Source organism: Hibiscus syriacus, unplaced genomic scaffold, assembly GCF_006381635.1.
Source record: "Hibiscus syriacus cultivar Baekdansim isolate YM2019G1 unplaced genomic scaffold, ASM638163v2 tig00111238_pilon, whole genome shotgun sequence".
Taxonomy (NCBI): domain Eukaryota; kingdom Viridiplantae; phylum Streptophyta; class Magnoliopsida; order Malvales; family Malvaceae; genus Hibiscus; species Hibiscus syriacus.
In genome coordinates this window covers 1,576,934-1,589,159 of record NW_024063030.1, presented here as the reverse complement: position 1 = coordinate 1,589,159, position 12,226 = coordinate 1,576,934, and the positions used below count along the sequence as shown (strand labels likewise).

Genomic DNA, 12,226 nt, shown 5'->3' with positions numbered 1-12,226 from the left:
TTTTACCCTTAATTTAAGATTCTCTGTAGGTTTGAGTAATTAATATTATGACGATGTATGGTTTGCAGGTTTTGGTTAGAGTTTAGCAGAACCCAAGCGTATATCCTCTGCATCAGATTCCTTTACATAGAATTGCTTTTTAGTTTGTTCCCTTTTCTCTTAGGTCACCGTCTTCATCAGGAAGCACCCAAGCAGGCTCTGCAACAACAACGTTTTACTTCTGGCACCGTAGGAAAAGCAGTGCTTGATCGGTCAGGGTCATCTGTTTCAAATAATCTGATGACGAGGCTCATCAGTTCTGGCGACACCAGCTCCCCGATGACATTACCCCAGACTTAAGGTTATTAATGAAAATGATTCTCAAGGAATAGAATCTGGGGGCCTCTCCTTAGATTGTTTGTCCTTGCATGGTAGCAAAGCCTCAAGGTTTCCTACTGGCAGTGGATATATTTGATGATCATCAGGAACTACTGCATCACTATGGTAATGATAGTAACTTAGCTGAAAATTTGAGATATCCTGCTTCATCTTTTGGAGGGGATCCTATTTGCTAATGTTTTGAACCTGTCACCCAAACCTTGGGACAAGCAATTTGTTAACAATGACCAGCCAATTGGTAACGGGAGGGAGGGACTACCGTATAATGGAAATTCTAGACATGTATTCGTCAGTGATATTTGGGTAAGCACGCAAACATGGATGATACTGAAATGAGTCATGTGGATTTTTGGCTTCTCAGTTCCCCGGATTTGCTGCTGAAAGCCTTGCTGAAGTTTATTTTGCCAATGGTTGTGACCTAAATCTGACAATAGAGATGCTCACACAGCTTGAGGTGAGTGGTCCTCAACTTTGTTTTGGTCAAAGTGCTTGCATCCACCCTTTGTTCAAGTAGTGATGCAGCTGTATTTAAATCTTCAACTTATATATAGATATATTATTAATGATTATCTTATTTTCTGATAATTGTATTATTTTCCCATTATCAATTCGAAAGTTATAGAACCGCTAAAGGTTTACGGTCAAAATCTGGATGTGGAATTGTTTTAAAAAAGTTTTTGTATTCCTTTGTTTTCATTGCAATTGCGTATCACCTTTTTCTTATGTTGTACTTATGGGATCTTGCGGATCTGCTGTGGATGGTAATGGTTTGGATGCTAACTGTAGTTTGACCGGGAAAAGTTGGTTCCTCAAAGTTTTTAGGTGACTTAAATCAACCACAGTCTTCTGCATTGCCTCTAGTTTATATATCCTGGTGGCATGGTACAGAGGGACATTTTTCTTTAGGATTTTCTTCTTTTTTGATGTTAAATCTTCAATGACTTTTGTTTTTGGCTTATAATTTCAAGCATCCTCAATTGTTCTGGAGTTTTTGTTTTGTGTTTGCCCCTTTAGCTGTATTAAATCTTTTAGCATTTCATTAGTTTTTACAATTCTTATTGCAGCTTCAAGTTGATGGTGGTTTCAACCAGAACCTGAATTCAAAGACCTTGTCAGCTCCAATCTGTGACAATGGACTTTCCTGCACTAACCGTGTCAGATGGTCAGGTGGTCCTTCAAAATACGCTGAAGACGATTTTCAACATAATGCTAGTCCCTATCGATCTTCTGACAAGGACAATCTGCTTATGTTCAAATCCAGTTCTTCCCTTCCATCTAGAGGTGCCATAGATTTTGCATCAGCTGTCAGGAAAATGGCATCTCAAGATTCTGTAATATGGAAGTATGATAGAAATGGTTCTGATTCAACTGTTGGGTCAAGTAGAAGTTCTAATGGGTCTGCTAATTCCTACAGTGCATCTGGAAGGGGGATGTATGCTAATAGGTTGCAGAGTCGTGGTTCAGCTCGTACGGCTCCTGTTTGGCTTGAAACTGGAGATGCAGTGGGTAATATTCTGCACTTAAAAAATTCTTGCATTTATAGAGCTTTTTGTAGGAGCAATATATCCTCGCTGCACATCCATTTGCTTTAACATTATTGAGCTGGCAGCAAATTTGTACTCTGAACTACGGGAGGAAGCTCGAGACCATGCACGTTTACGTAATGCTTATTTTGAACAGGTATTTCACTGGAAACTTTTTGTTAGCAAGCAATGAAATTTTTAGCATCTGTCAGCCTAATTGCTCTACCACCCCTTTTCCCCCAATGTATTTGTACCCCATTTTTGCAACCCTGAGAAATGAGTTTCCTTCTTTAGTCCTTTCCTTGTACAAGTTTACACCAGTAGTATTCCCCCCCCCCCCCCCCCCCACAAACCCTGCCCCCCCAAAAAAAAAAAGAGATGCTGCAAAACAAGCAACTAGCATGTGTTTGATGAGTCGCTCTCGCATTACAAAATTGATGCAACTATACAAGTTTAGAGGCATCAATTATTTAGACTGGTAGAAGACAAATTTCTAACATTTGACCTGTGCCAGATCTTGCACATGAAATCTGCTTTGATCTCTCTCATTCTTTCTTTCTGCCCCACCGAACTAAGTCCACACACCTTTCCTTACTGCTAAGTGACTTTCTTGTATATTAACATAGGCACGTCAAGCATTTCTGATTGGAAACAAGGCTCTAGCAAAGGAGCTTAGTGTGAAAGGACAAATACACAATATGAATATGAAGGCAGCACATGGAAAAGCTCAGGAATCTATATATCAACAGAGGTTTGTCATTTCTTTCATGTTGCAGTTGGTCCCTTGACAGGGTTGGCTTAAAGGCTTCAAGCCATTCTTCTCTTGCTGCTTCTATTATTACTACTACTACTATTGCTTTTAAGGTCTGTTGATCAGTGAGTATTTTTCTTGTGGAGAATAAAAGCATTAGTTTTTGAGATTTATGATGGGTGGTATTATTTATCCTGGGCATTTCAACGTTTAAGTGTAATTGGTTTGTATGCCTCACTTCTGCTACTCCTACCCCTTCTCCTTTCACTATTTATCCATCTTTCATACTCGCAGGTTTGATGCCTAATATACCTGAGTTTGTTGGTTCTGAATCCTGGTTGCTGGTTCTTTCCAGTAATTGCAATTCATGTTACTATTTTGGTTGACTTAATACTAATATGTTTTTTTACTGTTTACAAACTATAATAATATAGGAACCAGTTCCTCTAGAGAATTTCAGAGGACAGGAGCGGATGATAGACCTTCATGGATTGCATGTACTGAAGCCATACATACACTGAAGCATGAACTATCAGTGCTGAGGAGTACAGCACAGGTGGCAGATCAACGCCTGCAGGTACATATGTTGGAACTGGCACCATACTAGGGGTTCTCGTACTCAGCAAGACTTCCAGTTGCTGTACAACGGTATCTACTTGAAGAGGGCCTTGACTATACAGAACCGCAGCCAGGGCTGCTTCGAGTTGTGATATATTGAATCCATGGACTTGACTGAGTTGAGGTATAAGAGTTTTTGACACAACAGCAAAAAAAAGCACACACAAAAAAACCATCAACTCATAGTCACCATAGTCGATTCTTGTATCTTTACATGGGAGGAAATGGAAGAGAGTAGTTGAAGCCTGAAAAAAAAAGAGAAGGGGTTTGAAAAACAGAAGTTAGGGGAAGAAAATAGGGTAAAAAAAGCAGAAGTGTATCATTAATGTTGATGACCGTCGCAATTACATTTGTAGCATCAGGGGCAGGGGGTTGTGCTGGGCGGACACTGCCAAAACCAACATCGTTTCTCTGGTTTGTTAATTTTGTATCTTAAAGCGTCTTTGTTAAATTTTGGGTTCAATTCTCAGATGTAACAGATAGATTTGAATTACATGATAGTACGATTCATGAAGTAACTCGTGCGGAAATTGATCTTGTACTGTATACTTGTCTGGTCTGGGCACTTGATTAGGGAGATTTTATTAGGGGTGGATTGAGGATGGATATAGATTTAATTTGGTTGCACCATGCCAAATAAGTTCAGGACAATTTTGATATACTTAATTCAGTTTTAGGGCTGATATTTTTGCAAAAGAGATGGCGTTGACAATCCCTTGGCCTTATTGAGAGTGGTTGCGTGCTAGACGAGTTTGTCGTTCAATTCAAGGGAAACATCACTTGAGAAACACACAACCAAGCTAATGAAACCCGATAATACAGGGTAGGCAATTTATTAGCAATGCAAAATATCAATATCAAACAAGAGATGCAAGGTTATGGATCTAACCTTGTTATAGCATCCATTCAAATATAATGGTGCGGATTTGTTTATGTTGGTTTGATTCCTTCCCTTGTTCTCGAGGCTTTGAATTGTACCTCTGCCCGCCATGGTAGTCTTGTCCTTGTTTTACAAAGCTGTCACAGGGGCCTTTAGTTGCGGTATGGCCAATTTCGGATTTTGATGCGCATGGCCTCGTAAGGCCGAGGCATGACAGAAAACGGAGATGGTCGATGGATAAAGCGATGTGAGAAACGTTGACCGTGGCTAATAGTAGTCATGGGTTGACTTGTTTTGGGCCAAGGATTAGGTGGTCCTGACACTGTGTTGGGCTTGTGTTTTACTGGTTATTCTCTCCTGTCTCGGCTTGATGGGCCTTCGTCCATCTTCATCCCCATACCAATCTCTTCATTTAAATGAAGTTTCTCCTTGGGGAAAAAATGTTTGCTCTACTTGGTGATCATTTGTTAATTTTCTTATCAATGTCCGTTAACTAAAGGCTTCCGTTACTGAACTGCCATGACCATTCAGTGTTTCTGCCCTCATTACTTCTTTCGCTTAACACTGTTCCGGTGAAACTGGCCAACGTGCTGAGAGACAACAGGATTCCCTTCAGTTTTTTACCGAGATTCGGCATGCAGAGGAGCTGCCATGGTGACAAAAAAGAAAAGTTGTAGGGAACACTGCAGTACGCGTTGAGCTTTATGAGCTTGAACTGCAGGAGAATCTCATCATTGAGACCTACCACCTTCTATTTCAAGATATACAGAATGTTGTATTATCCAGCAGTCTACCATCTTCGTTCCTTTTTTTTCTTTTGCAGTGTTGAAGAAAGGTGCTCTGCAATTTAAAAACCACCGCCCTGATCATTCACCGCATGAAATATAAAGCCCATCTTCAGCGTTGGTATACGATGAAAAGCTTCCGATGCAAAGACATGTTTAAGCTCTGATCAAGAGCTCCTATACATTACTGTTATTATCTCCACTAACACGCTTCAACGTTTCAAAGCTTTTGCGACGTCCTAAGAAATCGATTCGTTGAAAGCCGTATATCCGCGTTCTACCGTCTCACTGGAGATTATGCCGATCGGAGCCTATCAGCAAACCTCGAGTCTGTGTGAATAGCAGCCGCTATTTCATGAACTGATGTCTTCTTCCTACAAAAGTGTTGATAACAAATTTATAGCTGCATTTACATAACATAATTAACACAATAATATGGGGACAATAAACATATCCAAGTCATACCTGATAAAAGGCATATACGTAATCCAAAATCTGCAGACACGTAAAGCCCTTATAGCTGAAATATGTCGTGATGAAGGCCCCATCTCAGAAAATCGATCGACCGGAAACAGTATGGTGAGAAATTTGTTTTTGAATATCAACTCATTTTTCTCACTGCATGAGTTATTAAATCAAAACCTGAGAAGGAACCCAAAAATTATGGGACAAATCACTAGTTTATCAGGAGAATGATCCATCACCTTTCAGTAAGTGACCGGGTTAAGTTCGTAAAGGAGGCTTCGGAATCCTTGCCATCACCATTTGCATCAAGGAACACAGATTGATGCTCACTAACATCTTCGCTACTCAAGAATCAGTGAAAAGAGAAGCAGTAAGTTGGCTCAGATATGACCAGCAAACGATTCCAGAAGACTGGATCGGCTAAGTGCACCGTTTGGGGCTCGACAAGTCTGAAAGAAAACAGATGTTCTAAGAAATACAAGAATTCACATTTGCAAGAAATGGTAGGACATACCAAACATGATCAAATCCACTTGCCTGATGCGTGATTTCTAACTTCAGTTTTAGCTAAATGCACAATCTGTTGCCTCTCTCATGAGTGCATTCCTTCTAATGCTCCGAGTAGATTGCATTGAATTGGCCACATTATTTTCCTATTAGAACAGAAGTTGAAATTAACATTAGAAATTGCAACACATTCAAACTGTCAAGTATTGATGGAAGGAAAAAATGTGAAATATATTTCTCAATGAATTCAAGTACCCTTATAAGAATAATATAGTACCTCATACAATGACGTTCCGAGCATTTTCGAGCACTGTCCCGATCTGCCTAGCTAAATCAGCAGACATGTGGACAAGTCTCTGCAAATTTCTATCCTTGGATGTTTTCAGTACCCACAGTGGCTGAAATTAGTGTTAAAACAGTTAAATCGTAACGAAGATTGGTTGTTTTTACAAGTGATATGCATCTGCTCTCAATCAAAAGCAGTATGATCATGCATAAAAATCCTGTTTCCATAATGCAACGCAGAAGCGCTCACCGTAACAATGTTGTTTGAGTGGCCGATATATCGATGGATAGAATGTCCTTCACACACTACATAACTTGCACCACAACCAACAACCATAGATCTACCACTGTGGCCCCTTTTTTTGAAGCTTCCTCAAGAACCTATCAGACTTATACCATTCAGAGGATGCAACGATTCTAAACTAGAATTTGGAAAAGGAAACATCGACTTCAGGCAGCAAACTGAATGTTACCTTATTCCGAAGCTCAACCGAAATATCAGAGTCGATGTACATGGTATGACCAGAAAACACTGAGCTCATACTTCTATTAGGGACTCTTCTGGAAGATTGTGCATGTGTTTTTCTCTATGTCTATTTTCTTGCCTTCATGACGACATGAACTTTCGGAAGCAGTAGACTCAGCAAGCCGATTCAACTCATCTGCATGTTCTCCGATACCCTTCACGTTGTAGAGCGATTCACTTAACCTTACTGCATTAATGTAGGAAATAATTTTTTTATAAACAAACAGGAAACAGATTAGCCCGCAAATGCCTTTACTTTTAAAAGAAACCCCATTCTGCTCTCACTAACAAGGCAAGAAACAACCGTAATCTAAGGTATTCCTATTTCGGATTGGATCCAAACGAGGAAGGAACAACGTCAGCAGTAGATAATCGAGTTCGAATTTTCATACTAAACAACTTGAGAGTTCTAACAAAATGAAAAGAGAAAATCCTTCATCATACTGCAACAAAACTTACCATTCCTCTTGACACTATCCACAAACCATCCAGTTTAACAAGGCATAGACCGTTTCTTGAACCATGTTTTAGAGCATGCTCAAACTTGCGTCCACTAAAGCTGTAACTAATATTAAGGCTCACCATAATAGTTGCACTTGCAGCCGCAGAGACAATAAGAAACCTTATTATCATCACAGTACACATGATATCCATCTGCCATGGCCATGATAGATATGCTTATTTCTTTCTCTTTATCCCAATCAGCCAAGTCTCGTATTAAGCTAAAATCTAAGTGATTTAAAAGCAAACATATGGAAAAGGATATCTGGACCACCAAATGGGTGCATTGAGGATGTAAACCAGTACTGTATTGACCACCTAATCTCTCCGTTGCCTCCACAACTTGTTTCCTTGCTTCTACAAGCAAAACAGAAAAATCAACATGTAATGGCAAAACATGACAAGTTCAATCAAAATTCAACTACCCAAACTCGAAATCATACAGTTTTATCAACTCGGACAGCAATAAACTGTAAGAAGTACCCAGAACAATCAACCAAAAGGAATCAACCTTTAGATAAGCGTGGCGCAAATAACCAGACCAGAAACGGGCCGGGGATCGAACCGTTAAAGGTTCAGAACCAAGAGAGGTAGGAGCAGGGGACATTGGTTCAAAAGGTTGGGAACTTCTGAATGATGGTACTGAAGATGAGAAACCAAAAACAACCTTGAACAACCTTTGCTGCTTATCACCTCCCCTTGTTAAGACCGCCCATGTTTTTTCCTTTCATTACTTCAAATTTACAGACAAATATTCAAACATAAGAAAAAACAAGAGCAAACGAATTTAAAGAACCCAAGGACAGAAAACTCGAAATAAGCGAGTCAAAAAGACATAGAAGATAAAGAAAGAATCCTGAATGAGAAAGAACAGGAATCAAATAAGGGAAAAATAAAGCAGGAGAGGAAGCAAATGGGATCAAGAGATATTGAACACGAAACGATGTCTTTCCGAGTAGTTAACTTGTATATAAAAAGGCTGATGCTAACAATTCAAAATTTGCAGAGCAGAAAACTCAGCCAAGCCAACTATAATACAGAGCACGGGACATGTTTTTTTGCCAACTTATTTCTCTCTTTTGCTGTAATTTCTCGTGCTTTAAAAAGTTTGATCCTTTTCCATTTTCTACAAAACGGGCTTATGATTTCTTTGAATTCACGAGCAAGCTAAGACTGCAGGGCTCCACCATTGTTGAGGCCCCTTCCTTAAGTGCAAATGGCGGCAATGGTTGAGTTTTTTTCTTTCAAAAAGAAGATTCCAACTCCACACTTTGAGATACAAAATTACGTATTTAATCATTAAATCCAATGCTGGTGGTGACTTCGATGAAGGGGAGCTGTTTTCTTCAAAGGCATTTTGCCTGGCTTTTCCATTATTAATAATGGTTTGCCTTACTGTAAGTTTAACAAACAAATTATATGGGACTGAAAAAAAACTGCTGCTTTCTTGCTGCTCTATAAAGGTCAAATTTACTTTTGGTACCTTGGCTTATTTAAATTAGGGACTTGTCTTTATACTTCAATTTTAATATAATTTGACCCCTCTGCTCTAGTATTGTATTAGTTAATCTAAATAGGTAATACCAAAATCCCTTGAGTGGTCTCAGTGATAAAAGGAAATGTTATTTTCCTTAAAAGATTCGAGTTTAAGGAACTTCGTTAAGGAGTATATACATTATCAATGACTAAGACAAACAGATTGGTATAGGCTTAACATTGTATGACCTTTAATAATTAATGTTTTATGTGCTATAAGAAGACATTTACATTTTAAAATATATTATATGTGAAGGAGAAGTTGAATGAGATAACACATGCAAGAATTTCCCTATGAATATTTTGAAAAAATTGTGTTTAGAAGATTAGAATTAAAATTATTTACTTTTTATAGGGTTAGAGTATAATTCTATCATCAAAGTAAATTATAATTTTATAATTTTTGAAGGGACTAAAAGAAATTGTACCATTTTATGGAGTCAAGGCACCAGATCCCCTGACTGCGCTGCTGGTATTTCCGTATATTTGTTTTGGGCTTGCCCTTGAACCTTTGATATGGGATTCAAATGACGTCATTAAAAGGAAATTTGATATATCTCTATTTAAAAGCAGTAAATTATTTGAATCAAGAAACAAGTTTCACCTTGTAGTATAGGTGAATAAAGAGTTACAGTAACTGATTTAGATTAATCGATTAATAAATCGGATACCAGTGATTAATTTAAAAAAAGAATATCACAGTAAGAGGAGGAGATGCAAATCAGTGAAATAATTAGATATCGTCTGCTCGGACCCAACATGTGTTTTTTGTTAGGTTGGATTGGATCATATGATATGAGGGGTTTCAGTTGAGGTATGAAAAGGCAGTGATTACTGCTAATACGGAGCTATCCAATGATGAATCAGAGCATCCGCAGAGTAAATGGCTGCATCCTCGAGAATTCAAGAGGTGAAAGCAACGTCTGAAAATTTGGCCACATCTCATCTGCATGTGCATCATCACAATTAGTCCTCCGCCAACGATAAAACCAACCAATTATTTATATGTAATGGATAGTGGACATGACTCATGTCATGTACCATGAACGATCTCTCCTCTTTTTGTTCAACCATCTAGTGCCTACAAGATCCTATATAGCTGGTCACTGTCTTCCTGACGTCATAAATTCAAAACACTATGTAGTCACAAACATCCATTGATTGCAGAATCTAAAACGATCACGAAAAATTACATTATTTTTATCTTTCATTTTAGTATTTTTCTAAAATATCTATTTTCCACGTTTATTAATTGACGTAACCACAGTGTATATTAACGTTAGAAATGGATATTAAAATCCTATTGGGGTGGATCCTCCGACCATGAAACTTAAGCAGAAAGATAGGTTTTGTAGTTAAAGATTCCCGTCCAGATGAAACTCTTCCTTTTAGCTGTGTAATCAACATCATGGAGCTATCATTTTTCCATTTGTATTGTAAACTTGTTACTTCCTCAATTGATATACTTTCTTCTGAACTTTTTTTTTAGTTTGGATTCTTACCAAGGGAAGGCAGGATCCTGGAAGTAGGAAGTAGCCACGAGGGCAAGATCAGTTAAATGGTGTTGTAAGTAGGTGTCACTTGCATTCAACCAGGCAGGGGATTTCTTCATCAAACGGTTGATACCCATCCTCCTCATCCGCTTTCACCTCGGGTGCCCCCAGTTCCATCATCTTCAAGAACTTAAACCACCATGCAGATGATACCAAATTCACGGAGTCGTCCCATTCCATCTGATGCTGCTCTCCTAATGATGATCTCCGCCATTTTCTCATCATCCATAGCTTGATGCAGTCCTCCCCCACCGTAGGGTTCAGTTCCACCAGCCGCCACAGCTCCTGTCCCCACTTCACGTGACGAAAGTGCAACCCAAGGAACTTCTTTGCTTACAACTGAGACAGTCGGCGAAGACGAAGATGATGGAGATGATGATGAATATATTGATGGGTTGTTGTTTTTGTGGTAAAGGCTGGTGTCTATGGTGTTAAAATCTTGAAGGTTGAGGTTTAGGCCTAAGGTTTGGTTTGGCAGTGTAAAATTGGCAGCATCCATGGGAGAAGGAAGAAAATCTGGTGAGGAGAGGGCCAAGAATATGGACTTGCAGGAACAGGAGGAGGAGGATGGTAACGTTGAGAGAAAGATGAAAAACTGTCTAAATTATAATTAGACAAGTTGCTTGTGCTTGTTGGGTATAATATCCTAGGATTTCTCCTAGACTTTGTCTTTGGTTCTTGTTCAAAAGATGGTGGAGATGGAAGATGAGAGGTATGGGACAATTGCTGCTGTTGTAGGTTCTGTTAATCATTTGCATGTTTCATGGAAGCTCTATGGAACCTGAGTGCAGTGACAATTTCTCATCCATGGGAGAAGGAAGAAAATCTGGTGAGGAGAGGGCCAAGAATATGGACTTGCAGGAACAGGAGAGGAGGATGGTAACGTTGAGAGAAAGATGAAAAACTGTCTAAATTATAATTAGACAAGTTGCTTGTGCTTGTTGGGTATAATATCCTAGGATTTCTCCTAGACTTTGTCTTTGGTTCTTGTTCAAAAGATGGTGGAGATGGAAGATGAGAGGTATGGGACAATTGCTGCTGTTGTAGGTTCTGTTAATCATTTGCATGTTTCATGGAAGCTCTATGAACCTGAGTGCAGTGACAATTTCTCACCTACCTCGGCCATAAAGCAGCCTCTCTTGTTAAGGTCTGGTCTCCTCCTAGCCTGCATCTTATGTTGCTGAGGTGGTGGTTGGGGTTGGTGCTGGGTCGTCTGTGACGGTGTTTCACTAAAACCTTCACCGAATTTGGCCATCGAAAACGTCTTAATGCACTTGGTAATGCAAAGAAAGTAATGCCACGTGTTTTAAACTTGGCTCCATCAGAGGCAGTTTGCCACGTGGTAATGCAGAGAAAGAGACAACTGTCATTTCTTTTTCTTTCCAAAAAGCCTGCGCCTTTCCTTCGCCTTCACTCTCCTATTCTCACTTTCACACTTACGCTGCTGTAATCTCTAAACTTTATCTCCATTTACATTGTTCTTTAATTCTAATCCACCTAAATGGGCAAGTTGTTGATATATTCATACAACTTGACCCACAATCATTCTGAAACCGTTTTGCTTGAAAAAGTCTGCATGCCTATCTTCAAATCATCCCTCCCTTTTTCATCTTGTTGTATATCTGTGGACCTGTAATACTTGAATACCATACATATTCATTTTGGAATGTTATCTCTTGCTCTTAATTACTTGTCGTTCAAGTTATTTAAGTTTCCTTCTCAAAATGAATTATCTCAGCTTACTAAACAGATCCTGGTAATTGAATTGTCTTCTTCTCTCACTCATTGAATTGAATTTAGAGGAGTTTAAGGTGTACTTCGCAATAGACCACGATACATTTACCCCGAAAGTGTATGGTCACTTCCGCCATAAGTGGAAGGGCGTGGGGGTGCAGGACGTGGCGGTGGGACCATTTTC

General features: G+C 39.2%; 3 pseudogenes; 1 reads left to right on the top strand and 2 right to left on the bottom strand.

Annotated features, from left to right (window-relative positions):
• The first annotated feature begins 53 nt into the window (after positions 1-53).
• On the top strand, positions 54-3,784 carry LOC120157229 (annotated as a pseudogene).
• Positions 3,785-5,091: 1,307 nt separating this feature from the next.
• LOC120157228 lies at positions 5,092-5,752 on the bottom strand (annotated as a pseudogene).
• Positions 5,753-5,946: 194 nt separating this feature from the next.
• LOC120157227 lies at positions 5,947-10,394 on the bottom strand (annotated as a pseudogene).
• Positions 10,395-12,226: the final 1,832 nt, after the last annotated feature.